The sequence below is a fragment of the Myotis nattereri genome (genome assembly GCF_964212035.1).
Source record: "Myotis nattereri genome assembly, chromosome: 2".
In the NCBI taxonomy this organism is placed as follows: Eukaryota; Metazoa; Chordata; class Mammalia; order Chiroptera; family Vespertilionidae; genus Myotis; species Myotis nattereri.
In genome coordinates, this window is record NC_138076.1 from 182,409,118 (window position 1) to 182,427,359 (window position 18,242).

The 18,242-nt window shown below is 35.5% G+C and overlaps 1 protein-coding gene across 1 annotated transcript in view; it reads left to right on the top strand.

The window, feature by feature from the left end:
• The window catches only part of SOX5 (SRY-box transcription factor 5), a 966,957-nt gene that overhangs the window by 247,617 nt on the left and 701,098 nt on the right, over positions 1-18,242 (top strand). Inside the window, exon 4 of the mRNA XM_081083091.1 lies at positions 8,812-8,908. The gene's annotated coding sequence lies outside the window, so the exon portion shown is untranslated. The remainder of the gene's footprint in view (positions 1-8,811; positions 8,909-18,242) is intronic.

Below are 18,242 nucleotides of genomic sequence, written 5' to 3' on the forward strand. Positions count from 1 at the left end.
GTTGGTAAGTATTTTCTTCTAGCTATATGATTACTGCGTAATTATTCAAGTGTTTTGGGTAAGATAAAATCATAAATATTATTTGTATCCATTCCCATTAATTATTAAGCACATGTCTCTTTCAGGGAAATTTAATCTATATGTCTGATTCATAGTCCCATAATTTTTCAAAATGTAATTTTGTAAGAGCCATCTAACATCAGTCATTTTTATGGAGTGTATGTGTGTGTGTGTGTGTGTGTGTGTGTGTTCATTTCTAACATCAGAAGGTAATGTTTTGTTATGAAAAAACAAATGCTTACATGTTAAACATGCCTTATCTAAGACATAAACTTGGTTAACAAGTCCCTGTCATCTACCACTGGAAAAAATGTATTTTTATTACAGATTGAGTTCCTTAAAATAGACTACCCAATTCCCATGATACTATGCAGTGGGGTATAATTTCTAGGAACAGTGGTAAGTCTCTGTTGCTCTTTCTTTGGCCCATAGATTAAGGAAAGTCAGTTAAAAAAACAAACAAAAACCAAACCAGGATATTGCCCTGGCCAGTGTGGCTCAATTGGCTGAGCATTGTCCCACACACTGAGAGGTCACTGGTTCGATTTCTGGTCAGAGCAAGTGCTGGGCTGTGGGCTTGATCCCTAGTAAGGGGCATGCAAGAGACAGCTGATCCATGGTTCTCTTTTATTGATGTTTCTCTCTCTTTTCCTCTCTCTCTCTCTCTCTCTCTCTCTCTCTCTCTCTCTCTCTGAAAATCAATAAAAATTTATTTTAAAAAAACTATAAATAAACAGTTGACAAGAATAGGATTGTCAAGTACATGATAGGGATATTATTGGGGAAGATATTTCCAAGGGGAGTTTCCTGGGCTTCTTGCAAGAAGCTTGACTTTCAGTGTCCACGTCAGGATTCTGAGAGCCCTTTTGAGGACTAGCTTGGCTTTGAGAAGGACAGAGCTGCTCACAGGGCTTGGATGTTCAGGTTTGCCTCCTTGCCTTTAAGGCCAAGACTACTTGATTTATCTTTACTGCTTTTGTGTGAATCTTTTGTGTGATAGTGAAATCTTTCATTATATTAAGATCAAGATGGGGAGCACCAAACGTGTTTTTGTTCTCAAAGATTATTAATGTTATCATCATAATTAGCTAGTTTATTAATATTAATAATAGGAAGGGAGCAAAGGGGAGGCCAGACACTGTAAGCATGGTCACCTGGGAAGCTTCACTAGGAAGCTACAGCGTCACATGACATTGTTCCTCCAACTGGATTGACACCCTCCCTTCCTCCATCTGGTACTGGATTTTTGGGGGGAGAAGGGGAGATGGGCACATGCACAGTGAACGTGGGGTGACATAGCTTAGGGAGGTGCTTATCTGTCAGTCTAGTCTGGGGAACAACAGATTGTCTAGGAGGGTGGAGCCACTCAAAATCTTGGAAGGTTAAAACCCCCCAGACAAAGAGTTCCCTTCCTTCTCTTCTTGCTCTCTCTTGCTCTGTGACTTGCACTTGACCATACTCTGGCCTATTCTCTCTTCATAGCCACATGGCCTTAAGCAGCCACATGGCCATGGCCATGCAGACTCAGACTCTACATGCAGGATGCTGGACTGGACTGTACGTTAACATGGGACAGAAATTCTGGGCAGTGGCCTTGATTCTGGCCCTGATGAAGACAAGATTGGACGTCTTCCATGGCGAGGGGGACAGCAATGAGATCTTGGATGGGGAAGCTCCTTAATTTTACAACATCGACAAAGCTTTCCATAAATCCCATCCTCCCTTGGGGGACTGAGGAAATTCTTTTCCTTGAAACATCCCAAGAATTCCACTTCCACCAATAACATTAAAACTATGCTATGTTCTAAGTATACATTAGGCTAATAGGCAAAGTAGAGTTAGTATATTTTACAGAAGCTAAGGTATTGTACTAACTTGGTTAAAGAAACTTGCATAAGGCCTGACAATTTAATTTTTAAAAATCCAATTTGACTTCTTGATACAAAGGCAAAGCCATCTACACATTGAGGAAGAGATTTTTTCAGTTGGGTTAAAAGGGATGGGTTTTAAGGATAAGGTGGCAGCATCAGGCTGTAAGGAAGCTTGCAGGCGCGGGCATCAGACTGGGCAAAGCCCAGGTCTTAGCACTGATTTAAGTAATTGATCAAGTTTCCTAACCTCCCATGCCTGTGTGCTAGGCCATGTTTTCTGTGGAAATCAAGTGTAAAGGATCTAAGTGTAAAGCATTTAAGAAGGTACATTGCAGATGACACTTAAAAAAATCTTTTCCACAGTTCATTTTTTATTTAAACAATACCAACTTTTCTTGAGCTATTATTTATTTTCATGTTCAAATCAGGTAATACTTTTTTTTAACCAGGTTTTGTTACCCCCATTGCCTCTTTCCTTATTAGCCTCTTCTCTCCGTGTCCTTGTGCCATTGACCCTATTGTTTAATTGTTCTGAGATATGGAGTTTTTTAACCTAAACATCTGGGCCTGCAAATGTTTCATGAGATGCACCTTATTTTTTATTGTATATTCTCATTTACTCCTTTTCCTCATGTTCCTAAAAACATCCTACTTATTGATCATGTATATTCCCTTTGTCTGAGGAAGACAATATTGGAAAATAACAACATGGCAAAGTGCAGTGGAACTGAGATTTGGTTGTTTTTCTCTGTCGCTCCTTCCAGTTTTAAAATTATTTGGATCTCTGAAAGTGGAAAGATCTGAAATTTCATAGGTGATACATTTGAATCACCTAGGAACACAGTTTTCCCCAAACCCTCTTTGTGGTGTGGTGTGGTGTGTGTGTGTGTGTGTGTGTGTGTGTGTGTGTGTGTGTGTTTACTCAACATGTGCATATTTTCTACTTGCCCCATCTGGCATCGGCTTGAGCACCAGTCTCTCTAGCTGTTCTATGTCAAGAGCACTTTAGCCTTTTCATTATGAAAGAGAAAGAAATGAAACAATATGACAAAGAGAATACTTCCACTATTCTCCCCAACCTCACTTTTTGTTTTGCTGTTTCTAAGCAAGTTTCTTGCCATTTACCTTTGCATTTGCATTGCTTATTGATTGGCAATTTTGAAATTGTTTATTGTGCTCTTTTGTTTCACTGTTGAAGAGCTAAAACAAAAGCTACCAGGCCCTGTGAGGTATACATTTGCATGCAGTAAGCGTTGCCCTAGGAAAAAGTAATTGCTAATGCATATTTATGTGGCACAAATTTGCCATTTGTTTATGCATAAAATTATCAATAGTGCAGGGCGGCCCAGCCGTAGAAAATGGTGACCTTTTTAGCTTAATAAATAGAAATCAGCTGTTATTGTGGAAAGATCAGCCATTTATTCTGTGTTGAGGGACATTGCCGGGAAAATGCAGATTGGGGCTGGCAATATCATTAAATGGAAGGCCAGTGACCCTTTCTGTAGAGTCTATTATACTTTATCTAATAGGGGATAAATGACTCTGGTTGGCAAATGGAATAAAGAACTTTTTTTTTCTTTTGAAATTGTATGACTATATGAATTTTCAGCCAGTAAAACTGAATAAGAAATCTCATGCTGACCTGTTGCTAGAATTCTCTCAAAAAATATGTTTTAAAGTTGCTTTTTCTATTCATTATTCTCTGATTATTTCAATTTGTACCCATTGAAATAAAGTAAGTCAAAAGATTTTTTTTTTCCCCAGGAAGATAGGCCTTCCTTCATTTTTAGCTTTCTTTTTTATTTATTTATTTTTTACCATACTTTTTTCTTTTCTTTGCAGGTATCTTTGACTTTTACAGGGCGGCTCTATATTTGATGTATTTAAAAGATTAATGGTAGAATAAGAGATTATCAAAATAAAGTTTCCAATAGATTGTAAACTGAGCTGGTTTTTCTTGTTGTGTTGTTGCTGGACTAAGCATAGCACTTTCTAATGATAAGAATGGCTTTTAAAGTTAGTCTCTAATCTTTTGGATTAAAGAATATCCAGCCCTGGCCAGTGTGGGTTCGTTGGTTGAGAGTCCTCCTGTGCACCTAAAGGTTGCTGGTTTGATTCTGGGTCAAGGCACATGCCCAGGTTGCAGGCTCAATCCCCAGTAGGGGGCATGTAGGAGGCAGCCAATTGATGTACTCTCACATCGATTTTTCTCTCCCTTCCTCTCTCTCAAAAAAATCAATAAACTATTCTTTAAAAAAAAGAATATTCTGTAAATTGAAAAACCTCATCATCATATTTTGTTAATATGTAAATAACCAACAGATAGTTTTTGTATCTTTTTGGATTGTTTCACTGATGTTTCTTATAAATGAAATGCTCTCATCCTTCCAGAGCTCATCTGTGGCTGGTTAACATGATGGGATCTCATGCTACATTTAATATATATATCTGTATATCTATATCTATCTAAATAAATAATATTTTATACATATACTAGAGGCCCAGCGCATGAAATTCGTGCGGGGGGTGGGGGTTGTCCCTCAGCCCAGCCTGTGCCCTCTCATAGTCTGGGAGCCCTTGGGAAATGTTTGACTGACATATGGCTGCTGCACTCACCAGCCATGAGCCCGGCTTCTGGCTGAGTGGCGCTCCCCCTTTGGGAGCAAACTGACCACCAGGGGGCAGCTCTTGCATTCAGCATCTGACCCCTGGTGATCAGTGCACGTCATAGAGAGCGGTTGAGCAGCCTTAGCATATCATTAGCATGTTACGCTTTGATTGGTTGAATGGATGACCGGACACTTAGCATATTAGGCTTTTATTATATAGGATATGTGTGTTTTATTGATTTCAGAGAAGAGAGAGGGAGAGTGAGACTGGAACATCAATGATGGGAGAGAATCATTGATTGAGTGCCTCCTGCATGCCCCCTATTAGGGATCAATCCTGGAACCAGGTATATGCCAACCAGAAATGGAACTGTGATCTGGTTCATAGGTCGACACTCAACCACTGAGCCACACCAGCCGGGCTCACACTATGTTTATTTGACTAACATCTCTTTGATGTGTTAGTGAACTTTTCTACTTGTAAGGACTTATTAACCACTTTTTCAATCCTTACAGAATTCACTGTTAAAGAGAAGTCGTGTGGTTTTTTATTCTTTATTGATTAAGGTATTACATATATGTCCTTATCCCCCATTAACCCCCCCCCACCCCCCACTCATGCCCTCACCCCCCTGGTGTCTGTGTCCATTGGTTAGGCTTATATACATGCATACAAGTCCTTTGGTTGATCTCTATTTGTTTGTTTTTCAATACCGTTATGTAATATTTGATGCACTCAAAATGTTATGTAAGTTGTGAAACAAGATAAGGAAACAGAGACCTGCAAACCCACCTCAGAATGTGGCAAAGCTCTTTGAAGCTTCCTGCATGCCTGTCCCTGATTGTGTCTCCTGACACAAGTGCAAGGCCATGGGCGTAAAGTTCCTGCGGCAGTGGTCTTTCCCTGTGCTGCGCTCTAGCACCACAGCGCATGCTGCAGAGTGACTGAGCAACCTTTTACTGGTGGAAGGGAGACTGTTGCCCCTTTTAAAAGCAGAGGGTGTAACTAGGATTCAGACACCAGGGTACGTTAGTCCATAAAATGAATATATATTTTTAATACATATATATTTTTTATTGATTTCAGAGAGGAAGGGAGAGGGAGAGAGATAGAAATATCAATGATGAGAGAGAATCATTGATCAGCTGCCTCCTGCACACCCCTTACTGGGATTGAGCCAGCAACCCAGGCATGTGCCCTTGGCCGGAATTGAATCTGGGACCCTTTAGTCCATAGGCTGATGCTCTACCCATTGAGCCAAACCAGTCAGAGCTGAATATATATTTTTATGTCATTTTTAAGGTATTGATTTTAGGTCCATTAGATTCATAGTCACTAGTGGGAGAAAAAATGATTTAATGGGCAGGTTGGAACTCCAGAGGGAGAGCAGCAGTGATTATCCCCTTCTTCCTCAACTCCCTGCACCTGTTATGTAATACTAGAGGCCCAGTGCATGAATTCATGCACCACTGAGGTCCCTCGGCCTGGCCTGCAGGATTGGGCCGAAACCAGCTCTCTGACATTCTCTGAGAGGTCCTGGATTGCAAGAGGGTGCAGGCGAGGCTGAGGGACCCAACTGGTGCATGATTGGGGCCAGGAAGGGACACAGGAGGCTGGCCAGCTGGGGAGGGACCGTGAGAGGGCTCTGGGGAGTGTTCTTCCCATCTCCCTCAGTCCTGATTGGCCAGACCCCAGTAGCAAGCTAACCTACTGGTCGGAGTGTCTGCCCCCTGGTGGTCAGTGCACATCATAGCAACTGGTCTATTGGTCAACTGTCTGCCCTCTGATGGTCAGTGCATATTAAAGCCAGCAGTTGAGCAGCCTTAGCATATCATCAGCATATTACGCTTTGATTGATTGAGCAGCCAACTGGTCAACTGGACACTTAGCATAGTAGGCATTTTTTATATAGGATCTTCAAGTAGCTGAGAAGAGAACTGAGGGGGGTGGCAGGGATAGGCAGTTTATCATCTGTCTTTACAAAGGATCACAAAACAAATTTCAACTGAATTATTACTGTGTCTCTAATTGTGATAGGACAGATTATTTTGATTTGATACGAGTTGCCAAGATTATTTTTTATAAGGTGGTTTTTAAGTTAATGAATATATTTTATTTTTATAAAACCCAGAGTTTTAAGATATTTTGTATAGAGATTATAGGATATTAAGGAATCAAGTTTATTTATTTATTTTTTTTAAGAAAAGAGACCCTTTTCACAACTCTAAGAAAAGAAACTTCATCATGGTGCCTTTCTTAGTCAAGTTTTAAGTGGTATTAGTGAGAATGACCATCACCATAATTTTAAAAATAGGGTGTTTTCTGTTCCATAAATACATAGAAAATTATTGTTTTATACTAGTCTATTTCCTTTCCCTTTTTATCTTGCTTCTTTTTATGATAAGGAATGACTGAAATATCCTTTTACTTCTGTGTAAATTCTGATTTAGGGCACTAATAATAATTCTAGTCAATTTTACCCAAGTAATGTTGCTAGCACCTCAAGTGAATTTTCTCTTAGGCTGCTTTGGAAGTTACATCTGTATTCTTATATATGAAAAAAACTAATTATGATATAGGTTGGGAATTTTTAAAAATTCTAATTATATTTTTAATATTCTGACATGCTGATATGTTATAATTGAAGGAAAATATGCCTACTGAAATTTGACTATTTCAAAATTTGACCTCACATAAAGATTATGACATCAAACAAATTTTTTAGAATTTTTTATTTTAACTCAAGTTTTTTGAGTTCTTTGACAAAAAATATATACATACAGGCTCCCTCTTGTGGGTAAAATTACCACCTGTGTATCTCTGTGTTGCCCAAATATAGAATATGGCACAATTTGTCTGTTTTGCTTTTAAGTAAATTCTGTGGTAGTCAGATGTGACATTTCACTTAACTGGGGAAAAAAAGAGTAGAGTTTGGTGTATATTTTGAAGCGACATTTTTTTTTTAAAATATATTTTATTGATGTTTTACAGAGAGGAAGGGAGAGAGATAGAGAGTTAGAAACATCGATGAGAGAGAAACATCGATCAGCTGCCTCCTGCACATCTTCTATTGGGGATGTGCCCGCAACCCAGGTACATGCCCTTGACCGGGATCGAACCTGGGACCTTTCAGTCCACAGGCCGACGCTCTATCCACTGAGCCAAACCGGTTTTGGCTTGAAGCAACATTTTTAAAGAAAAGAAATAATTATTTTAAAATGGCAGACAACCTTTATTTTATTGCAACAGCATAATTCCTGAAGTTCAAAAATTTTAATAACTTTTGTCATTTTGGAAAATCTCTAATGGAGTAATTCATGAACTAATGAAATAATATGCAGTCTTCACTTTGTGTACAAGGGGACTTTAGGATTTTTGTCAATATTGTTAAGAGTTCTGAGGGTGGAATGAAGTAAAATTCCTCCCTACCAATCATGCTCCAGACAGATACTCTATGGTAATAAAACATCACAAATTCCATAAGCCTTGTGGTCAAAACTGAACAATCAGGGGTGTAATATGAATGAACACTGAAACAGTACTCAGTTCTCCATGAACTGAACTGACAGGAAAGAGACGGAGCTGGAACTGATGCTGTGGCTGCCACCATATGCATGTTCCCTGCTTCCAGAAGTCTGATGCTTGGGAATTTCAATTGATTGCCAAGGGCCATTTCTGTCCAGTCAGAGGAAATTGGTAGCAAAGCCAGAGTTTTATTCATTCCTGAAAGTGGCAAGCGCATTGTTTCTGAGGTTGAGCTGGTCATTCATAGAGATATCTGGAGTAAGGGATGTGAATGTAGAGGTAGTTGGGTGACTCCCACAAAACAATTACGAGCTGACCATCACTGTCATATGTTTGAATGGAATCAAATAAGGGACCTATGAGGATACCTGAAGATAGCTCGTAAATCATTTCAAGAAATAAGAATTTTCCTGTCCTAAAGTATCTGCAGGATGTTTACATGAAAATTAGACAAAATGAACAGCTTCTAAGGGAATTAACATATTTATATATATGAATATAACATAACTTATATTCATATACATTTTTAGATTAACTCTGGTGGCATTACAATGCCAAATTAATGCCTTTTTTCATAAACAATGACTTTATTATAATTATTATATATTTCTATAAATTTACATATGTATATATTCATACATTGTTTGAAAAGCTTAGCTCCCTCCTGCTTCCACAAGTCTTATGTTGATAGATTTACTAAAAAAAGAAATGTGCATTGTTAATTGTTTTATTTTATTTTTTCTAGCATTCCTTTTGCTGATGACACGATTCCTGTTTGAATCTGTTTACAAGATTCTGAAAGCTGAACAGAGAATTTTGGCACTGCACTGGGCAGGAAAAAGGTACATTCATAAAAAACATAATACACACCTTTGATAAATCAATTACTACATTTGCTTACTTCACAACAATGGAAGTTTATGTGCCTTCTCTTATTTTTAATTTATAAGTAAAATTTATGACAGCTGCATATAAAACTATAGTACATATTTCTTTTAAATATTCAGATGACAACTAGATATGTAATTATGATTTTGAAACATTACATTATAAAGGTAATGTCCCTAAATTGGCAGATGATAGCAGCAGCATTTTCATTTTCTTAATGAGAGACACGTTTTCTTAAAGTTGCAAAAGCTTTTTATTTCCATTGATGAATGTGTTTTAAAACAGTTGATAATTTGTTGTTGTTGCTGCAAAGGAAATATTTAGAGTCACAATGAGTAGATCACACATTTTACAAAATTTTCCATAGTCTACTAAATATTCTAGGGTATGCTTTCATAAACACATACAGAAGTACAATTTTGCCAGGCCCATTCCAATTCATTTGTGGGCATCTATCTGTGCAGGAATTTATGAAACTCTTGTTTGTTTGTTTTAAAAAAGTAATACTCTTGGAAATAGGAACTGAAGGTTTCACCACAGACCAATAGTTGAAAATCCTTTTCTAATCTGTGGCTAACTGACTGTCTTGGGGTGGCCTCAGAAAAGTTTGGAGATAAGTGATCCTGTTGTTGTGAAGAGGTTCATAGGATGGAAAAGGCATTCTCTTTCGAGGCCTAAAAAGAATGAGAAAAAAGTGGTCTTCTTGCAAAGTGAACTAAAACTTACTTGTTTACTAATCCATACTTAACATCTTGAGACTAAAACTTCAAGTTACACATTTATTTGTGAAAGCCCTTAGAAACAACAGTGGTTTTTACCTTCTTTAAAAACTAACCTTCTTACAAATCTAAATAATATTTTTAAATTTATAAATAAAGCTTCATGTAGTCACAGACAAATGAAATCTAATATGCAGGAAGGAGTGGTGAGTAATGGATTTTATGCTAATAGAAGTGGAACAAGTCACAAATGAATACTGCAAATGTAAAACTTCTATAATTTTACTAGTGAAACTACCAGTGTAAATAAAAGTAAAAGACAAACCACAAACTGGCCTGCTTCTAATAAATATGAAAAACATTACTGTTATATTATAACTGTTATATTATAAGAAAGACACTAACATAATTTTAAAAATAAGACATAAGAACAAATGATTATTGAGGAATTTAATTTGAATATAAAAAACTAAACAAAAGAAATGCAAGTTACTATCCATCTAGAAAAAAGTTACTATCACTTACTATCTAACTAGTAAAAAGTAGTTTAGAATGACAGTGCTGGAACCAGAATGTGGGGAGATAGGTGCTTTCAATAATGTTGGAAAAAGGTTATATTTGCTCAACTTTCCAGGAAGTAATTTAGCCATCTCTGTGAAGAGCCTTACATGTTTCTAAAGCATTCTATGCAACATTTCTACTCTGTTCCTTTGAAGCGCATTTGATTGCAAGTAATCTGAAATAGTTTTAAAATGATAGAACTCGATATGTCATTGATGTGAAGTCTGTGTAGGCAGTTCAGAGTGGTTGGATGGCTCCACAGTCCTCAGGGGCCCAGATCCTTCATCTTTTACTCTGAACATGTGGCTTTACCTAATGTCTTGGAATACCTAGTATTGGCATACCTGCCTTCATATTCATATTCCATTTACAGCGAGGGAATATTTCTAGGAGAAGATCATACTTTCTCCCTTTAAGGATGTCTTCTGAAAGATTCCACATTCCTTCCACTTACATTCCCTTGGCTAGAACAGAATCACATGGCCGTGCCACACTGCAAGGGAGGCTGGAAAATACAGTTTTTGTCTTTCAATATAAATGTGGAGTGGTTATTAAGTGGAATAATAAGAGAACAGATATTAGGGCCTAAGTAACAGTGTCTGGCAATTTCACTTCCAAGAAACTTAACTTAATGAAATAATTAAAGGTGTTAACATTTAGTATGTAAATATGTTAATTTTCATATATTTATAATGGGAATAATTTGAGGTTGATTAAACTGCCCAACAGTGATTAGATAAATTTGAGCACTTTCATGTTATAGGATATTATACAGTTCTGACTAAGAATTTTGTATAAGTATTTTTAAAAGTATTCTCTTACTTTAGAATAGCGATTTTCAACATTTTCATTTGATGGCACATATAAACTAATTACCAAAATTTTGCAGTGTATATCAAAACATAAATTTCTTGCAGATCTGACAAAAAAATAGGTATACTTTTGATGCATTTGTACCAGATAGCTATTGTTGTGTTGGCTGCTGTCATTTTTTTTATTTGACAATCTAAACAATGAGGTATTCCATGTCTTAAGAATTCCTATGGCACACCAGCTAAAAAACACTGTTTTAGAATATTAAAGGAGTGAGAAATTAAGTTAAAGCTAAGTGAAAAATCACAATGAGGTAGCAATCTGTGAGAAATTTTTTGCAGACATTAGAGTGAGAGCATTTTACCCCTGAAACTAAGCTGACTTTAATCTTCGTAACTTGTAAGAGAAACATAATGTTGAGGAGCATAGGTGTTGGAGGCACACTGTTTGGGTTCAGTGCCACTTAATGTCTGCCTGTTGTTGGGTATATTCCTTAAGCACTGATTCCTCATCTGTATGACCTAAATAATAAAGGAATACACTGTATCATGCAAATAACTTATCATGTAAACACTAATGTCCACAAAAGAGATTTTAAAGCCCCAAAAGGTACTGAAGATAATCAATTTATAAATTATTAAAGTTTCAATTTAATAGGAAGATAGAATAATTTTAAATCCAAACGCCCCTAATAACATAAACTTAAAAATTATTAAGGAAACAGATCTACAATAACAGTGATAGTATCACACTTCTCTCAGCAACAGATGGGATAAGTGGATAGAGAAAGTTAGTAAGGATGTAGAGTTGAAAGACAAGATTAAGAAATGACCTGATAGACATATATACAATCTTGCATACATTTACAAAATTCACTTTATTTTGAAGAACACATGGAACAGTTATAAACAGTAATGGTACACTGTCATATATTAGTTCTCAGCCATTTCAAAGGTTTGGAATCATGATTAAATTAAGCTTCAAATAAATAACAAACATAAAGCTAGAAAAAGTTTCAAAATTAAAAAGAAATCACAATAGAAATTATAAATATTTTAGACTAAACAAAAGTGAACACTCTATGTGTATCAATTGTATAATGCCTGTAAGATGTATTTACTGGGAAAATTATGCCTGAAATAAATGCATTAGAAAAACAGAGTAAAATTATTAGTCCAAGAATTACTTTCAACAAGACCAAAAAAAAAACACTTAAAAGTAGCAGAAGGAAGAAATGGAAGTAAGAGCAAACATAATGAAGTGGAAGAGAGGACAAGGAAAGTGAAACATCGATTGCTGCCAATGATGAATGAGTTTTCCAAAGCTCTGATGAGACTGAGCAAGAGAGCAAATGGCAAGGGGCAAATAACCATTATCAGGGATGACAAAGGCAACATCACAGCAGCCAATGTAGTAAAGTAAAGAAATAAAGTTAGTGGGCTTGAGAACCAACCAACCACTTGTCATTATTGGCAAATGATATGAGTTAGTAAGAGAATTTAGTAAAGTTGATGCATATACCGAAATCAACTATATTTCTATATATCAGTATCAATTTTTATCTAGTATACAGTAATAAGAGATGTGCAGAACCTCTATGGGAAAAATTGTGAAACTATTAAGAAATATTTTCAGGGTTGGATTAAATGATGAAATAAACCATGCTTATATACTGAAAGATTCAATAGTGTAGAGATGTATGTCCCTTACTCCCAAATTGATTTGTAAGTACAATGTAATCACAATCAAAATGCCAGCGGGTTGTTTTGTGTTTGTTTCTTTGTTATTTGTTTGGATAGATTTTTTATTTTTATTTTATTTGTGTGTGTGTGTGTGTGTGTGTGTGTGTGTGTGTGTGATGTGACAAGTTGATTCTGTAATGCAAAAGGCAAAGCATAGTCAAGACAAAAAAAGAAAGACTGGGTGGGAGTACTTGCCCTGCCAATATTATATAGCTCTCATAATTCAGTAAGTGTGGCATTACTGCAGGGGTAGGTAAGTAGACAAATGAGAAAGAACAGAGAGCTCAGAAACCTCATGGACATGTGGACGTTTTATTTATAATAAAGGTGGTACTTAAAAGCAGTAGAGAAATAACAGACTTTTAAATGCACAATACTGGGAAATGTGATTGTAATGGAAAAAAATTAAATTGGATCTCAACCTCTTATTACACACACACACACACAAAAAAAAAATTAGTTAATCAAAAACTAAGTGTAAGAGGCAAAACAATAAGAAAATCTCCTATAAGAGATTATCCCATATTCTCATACAAGAGAATCTAAGACAATAACTTTATGACCTGGAGTAGGAAAAAAAGCACATATACTACATTATTTTTAGTAGACTATTTTTCAGAGCAGTTGTTGGTTCACAACACTATTAGCAAAAGGTACAAAGATTTCCCATATACTACCTCTCCCCTCCCCCCAACACACATGTCCTCCCCCATTATCACCTCCCCACCCTAGTGATGCATTTTTTAACAATTCATGATTGACACATCATATCAGCCAATGTTTATCATTTGTATTAGGGGCTACATTATTGTTTTTTGTTTGTAAGATACACCATAACAAGAGTAAAAAGACAGGACACAGAGTGGTAGAAAAAAATTTGCAAAACATCATTGACACAGAATAGATTTTTTAAAACTAAGAATCAATGTCAAACTTCACATAATCCAATAGAAAAATAGGCAAAACAACAAATCCTAATGTCCAATAATATGTCCAACTGCCCAAACATATAAAAAAGTGTGTAGTCTCACTATTAGTCAAGGAAATACAAATTAACTCATAATGAGATCCCACCATGAATGCTTCAGAGGGGGGAAACAAAAATGGCTGGCAGGTCAGAGCATTGACAAGGATGCAGAGCAGCATCAACGCTCACAGAGCACTTGTTGGGATCTAAAAGGGAATAATCACTTTCTGATATAGGATCTAGTAAATGTATACCACTGCTGAAGCATAGCAACAGTAGATAAGCATCCTGTAGAAGTATGTGCATTTGCGTATCAGGAGACATGGTCAAGAATAGTCACAGCAGAAACATTTGTATTTGCCAAACATTGGAGACAATTCATTTGCCACTGAGCAGAGGGAAAATGCAGAATAGTCATTCAATAAAATATGAAGTGATGACAATGGTCACATTTTAGTGACCTAATTAATATTCAGTGGGAAAAAACCAAAGACATAAGAATATACACAGGATGATTTCCGGCCAATAATTATATCGTTCAGAAATGCATTGTAGATGGCAAAACTATAAAGAAATGTGAGAAAATACTACTAAATGAGCCATGGATGCTGATCTCTGGAAATGAAAAAAGAAGCTGAGCTGAGGGAGGGAGATTTGGATCAGAGCACTTCTCACCCCAGGGAGAGTGTCAGTGATGTCCTGTGTGGTAGTTACATGGGTACATGCTTTCTAACCATTTGTAAAACTGCATATGTTGTATACATGTATTTCATAATTGATAAGTGTTAAAATAAAACAGCAGATAGTTATGAAAAGTTTTATTTCTTTTTTTAAGTTTTATTTCTTTAGTGGTGCATTATATGAGGGAGATACATAGTTGCAAACAGTATAACTTAAGTTGCTACATCTTTCAAATTTAGGAAAAATAAGTTAAGATGCTTATTAAGAATTTCCCACATTGGAAATGAAGAATAATAGGATATTAAAATATGCCTTTATTTTTCCAGTATTCTTTTTCTTTAAAAAAATTTAACATAGGATATCAAGTATTGCCAAAATGTTTTAGAAATATAAAATTATGAATATTTTGTTTTCGTACAAATTGAAATACATCATGTACAAACATCCTCTACATATATCAACAGTATGCACAAAAAGGCTGAGTTGAATATCAGGTTTTATATTGCATTGAACAAAAGTAACACGCAAAATATAAGTACCTCACATAGGTATTGTAAATCTAAGATTTTGCAGAGGTAAATTGAGAATATTGGTTACTTATACCATTGGTGGTAGTTATTTTTGTTTTGCTTATCTCCTTCTGTTTTAACATTCTTTTAAAATGTCACTGCATGTATAGTTATTTGCTTTAACCATTTAGCCAGTTAATAATTTGTCATCCTAAGTGGTTGTTTTTTTATACACACCTTTTGGTCACCTTTCTCTTTTACTTGCAAATAAGCAAGCTCTTTGCTTTAACTGTTCATCAAATCCAATCCCCCTTTTTTTCCTTCAGTCACCCTAATCTAGAAAGTAAAACTCTTTATTGCTTGGAAAAAGAAAAATAATCCCAACATATTGTAAATTGTCAAGTGAGTTCTTTATAATTAAAGATTACTCTGCAATATACAATTTTTAAGGCATTTATCTCGACAGGGTTCACTGGCCTTTGAGAATGAGCCACTTTGTTGACAAATCTGTCATCTAAATTGTGCAACATTAACGAGAACTCTGAGCAGCACACTCTTACATTTTAATGTGGGTGGCAGTTGAAGGGGGTGGGGGAACTCACACCATCAAAACAAAATACTGAATATGATTGAAGTTGATTTAAAAAAGGTCTGCCACCTGTGGATAAAAATGTGCATTACTCCAAACACATAATAATTAACAAGACTTGAAAGGCTATGGTAAAATCCAATGACCCTCTGAAATCAAAACCCTGGTTATCAAGAAGAAAAAAAATACACAACAAGCCAACGAAAAGGGGCAGAAAAAAAGAAGGCGCTGATTTACACAGTTATACAGATACAGGGCTTGTGATGCTTTATACCTGTGCGACTAACTGCCCATGTTCTATACCTTCATCCACAGTTCTTAGCAACATATGGTAGAACTGATTCCTCAAAGTGCGGTCTTTGATTTGAATCCCTGTGTCCTCATTAATAACTCATTATGTGATTCTATATTTCCTGAACAGTATAAAATTCTATACCTCATTTTTTCATAACCCCTTATAAATCACATGGCAGATCATCTTTAATTGCTACGCTCAACCTCTTGAACAGACGCCTTTTTAGAAATACTTTCAGCTTAGTTTTCTCAAGGTAATAAAACATTATAGGCAAAAACACCATGGAAAGCACGCTAACAGAATATTTAAATCTAAGAGCATTATACTCTTATAGATTTTCTTAACTCAAAATTATTTGTTTAAAGGCCTGATGGTGCTTGTCTTCATGCTCTACCTGCAAATATTGATATCCATCTGAATAGTTTAACATAAAGTTAGAAGCTTATTTTTCTGGGTGTTTCGAGTGTATGAACATATGCACCAGGGGAATTTCATTAGCACAATTTGAATTGCAGAGTTCATTTTGAAATGTAACATAAGTAAGATAATGCAATTAACTAGAGATGCTCCATTGTACTGGTCTTGGAACCAGATATTGCTACTTGAGTAGCCAATGCTAATCCACTTGAAGCAGCTCTAAAACACAAGCATGGCAGAGAATGATGGTCTATGTAGAATTCCTTTGACTTTCAGCTTCCTGATTGGTAAGGAATAATGAGTGAGAATCATTCAAAAGTTACAGGAAAATTAGAATTGTATTATTTTATGCAAGTCAGCTGATCACATGCATCTTAATAATTTAATAACAACTGCTTGAGTATTGTTTTGTTATTCAGCAATTATAATTAGGAGGATTTTTCCTTCCAAATAAAATTATGCATGAACTGCTGACCAGAAGTCTTTAAAATAATGTATATGAGCAAGCAATGGCTTAATTTTGCATCTTTCTTTAGAATACTAAGTAACAAAGAAGCAGTTCTAACAATAATAATTTAATTTGAGAAAAAACCTTGAACGCAAAGTGTCTCCATAAAACTTTTTGCATAATTAGGTTATACATATTCTCAATGGAAGAAGTCTTGCCCATGGTCACATTCAGTAAATGAAAATACATTTTGCATAAATTGGTGAAGTTGAACTGCTGAGATTCATTATAAAATGTAATAAATATTTACTAATTTTAAAAGTAATTATGGGCTGTGATATTTATTTTCTTATATGATATTTGTATCTATGAATCTGTTAGTAGAGAATTTTTTAAAAAAACTCATATTTTATAAAAACAATTTGCTGTATAATACTGTATAATATATATATAATATAACATAATGTAATGTAATATAGACATGATGTTAGACCTGCAATTAGGGAATTTCATTCCCTCTTAACATGGGAAAGCTTTTTTATGCAAGTTTAATTTTAGGCATTTTAAATCTGTGTGAATGAATTGGTTATAGAACAATTTTCTAAGTATTTAGAAATAAGTTAAATCTCTTATACTATTGCCGATGTAAATTTTAGAAAGGTTAAAGGTTTAAATTCTTAATTAAAGAATCCATAAGCGTATTAAGAGATAGTGTTGGTGAATATTTATATAAGTTGGGGGTAGGGTTGAAAGTTATTTTTAAGCATTATATCAGAGGCAAATCACAAAAGAAAATTCTTGCTAGGTTTGATCACATAAATGAGAAAGCTTCTTTGTGTCTTAAAGGATGGCAGGCAAACAAAGGAGGAACGGAGAAATACATTTGTAATATGTTAGGTTTAACTATATAAATTGCCATTTTTGTTAAAACTGTCAGACTATTGGCAATTTAATATGTCCATGTATGTACTGAAATGTAATTTAAACTGCTTACAAATTAACAGAAAAGTAGAGAAATAATTTGAATATTCAATTACTAGGAGGAAACCAAGTGAGGAATAAACATAAAATATATATTTTATTTTTGTAAGAATTCAATAAATGCACATAAATTTTGAGATCCTAGTTCATTTAGCAAGTTGACAAAAATTTAGATGCCACAATAACCAAAGAGATTGTATTGCGATGAGGCTTCTCTTTGACTGTGGCCAGTGCTATCACATGTATTACTGAACCAGAGTACCATTTATTTTATACAATACACCTTAAAATCTGTTTTAATATTGATCTTGTGCTTTTTGGAAATTACCTAATGTTTTACATATAAGGTGTCCACCCAAAAATGTATACACACACTTTGCATAATAAAGGCATTGTTTATTAAAATACATTTCATTTTCAAAACTGAGCTATCAGCTGTTAAAGTGTGTATACAGCCCTAGCCGGTTTGGCTCAGTGGATAGAGTGTCGGCCTGCGTACTCAAGGGTCCCAGGTTTGATTCCTGTCAAAGACATGTATCTTGGTTGCGGGCACATCCCCAGTAGGG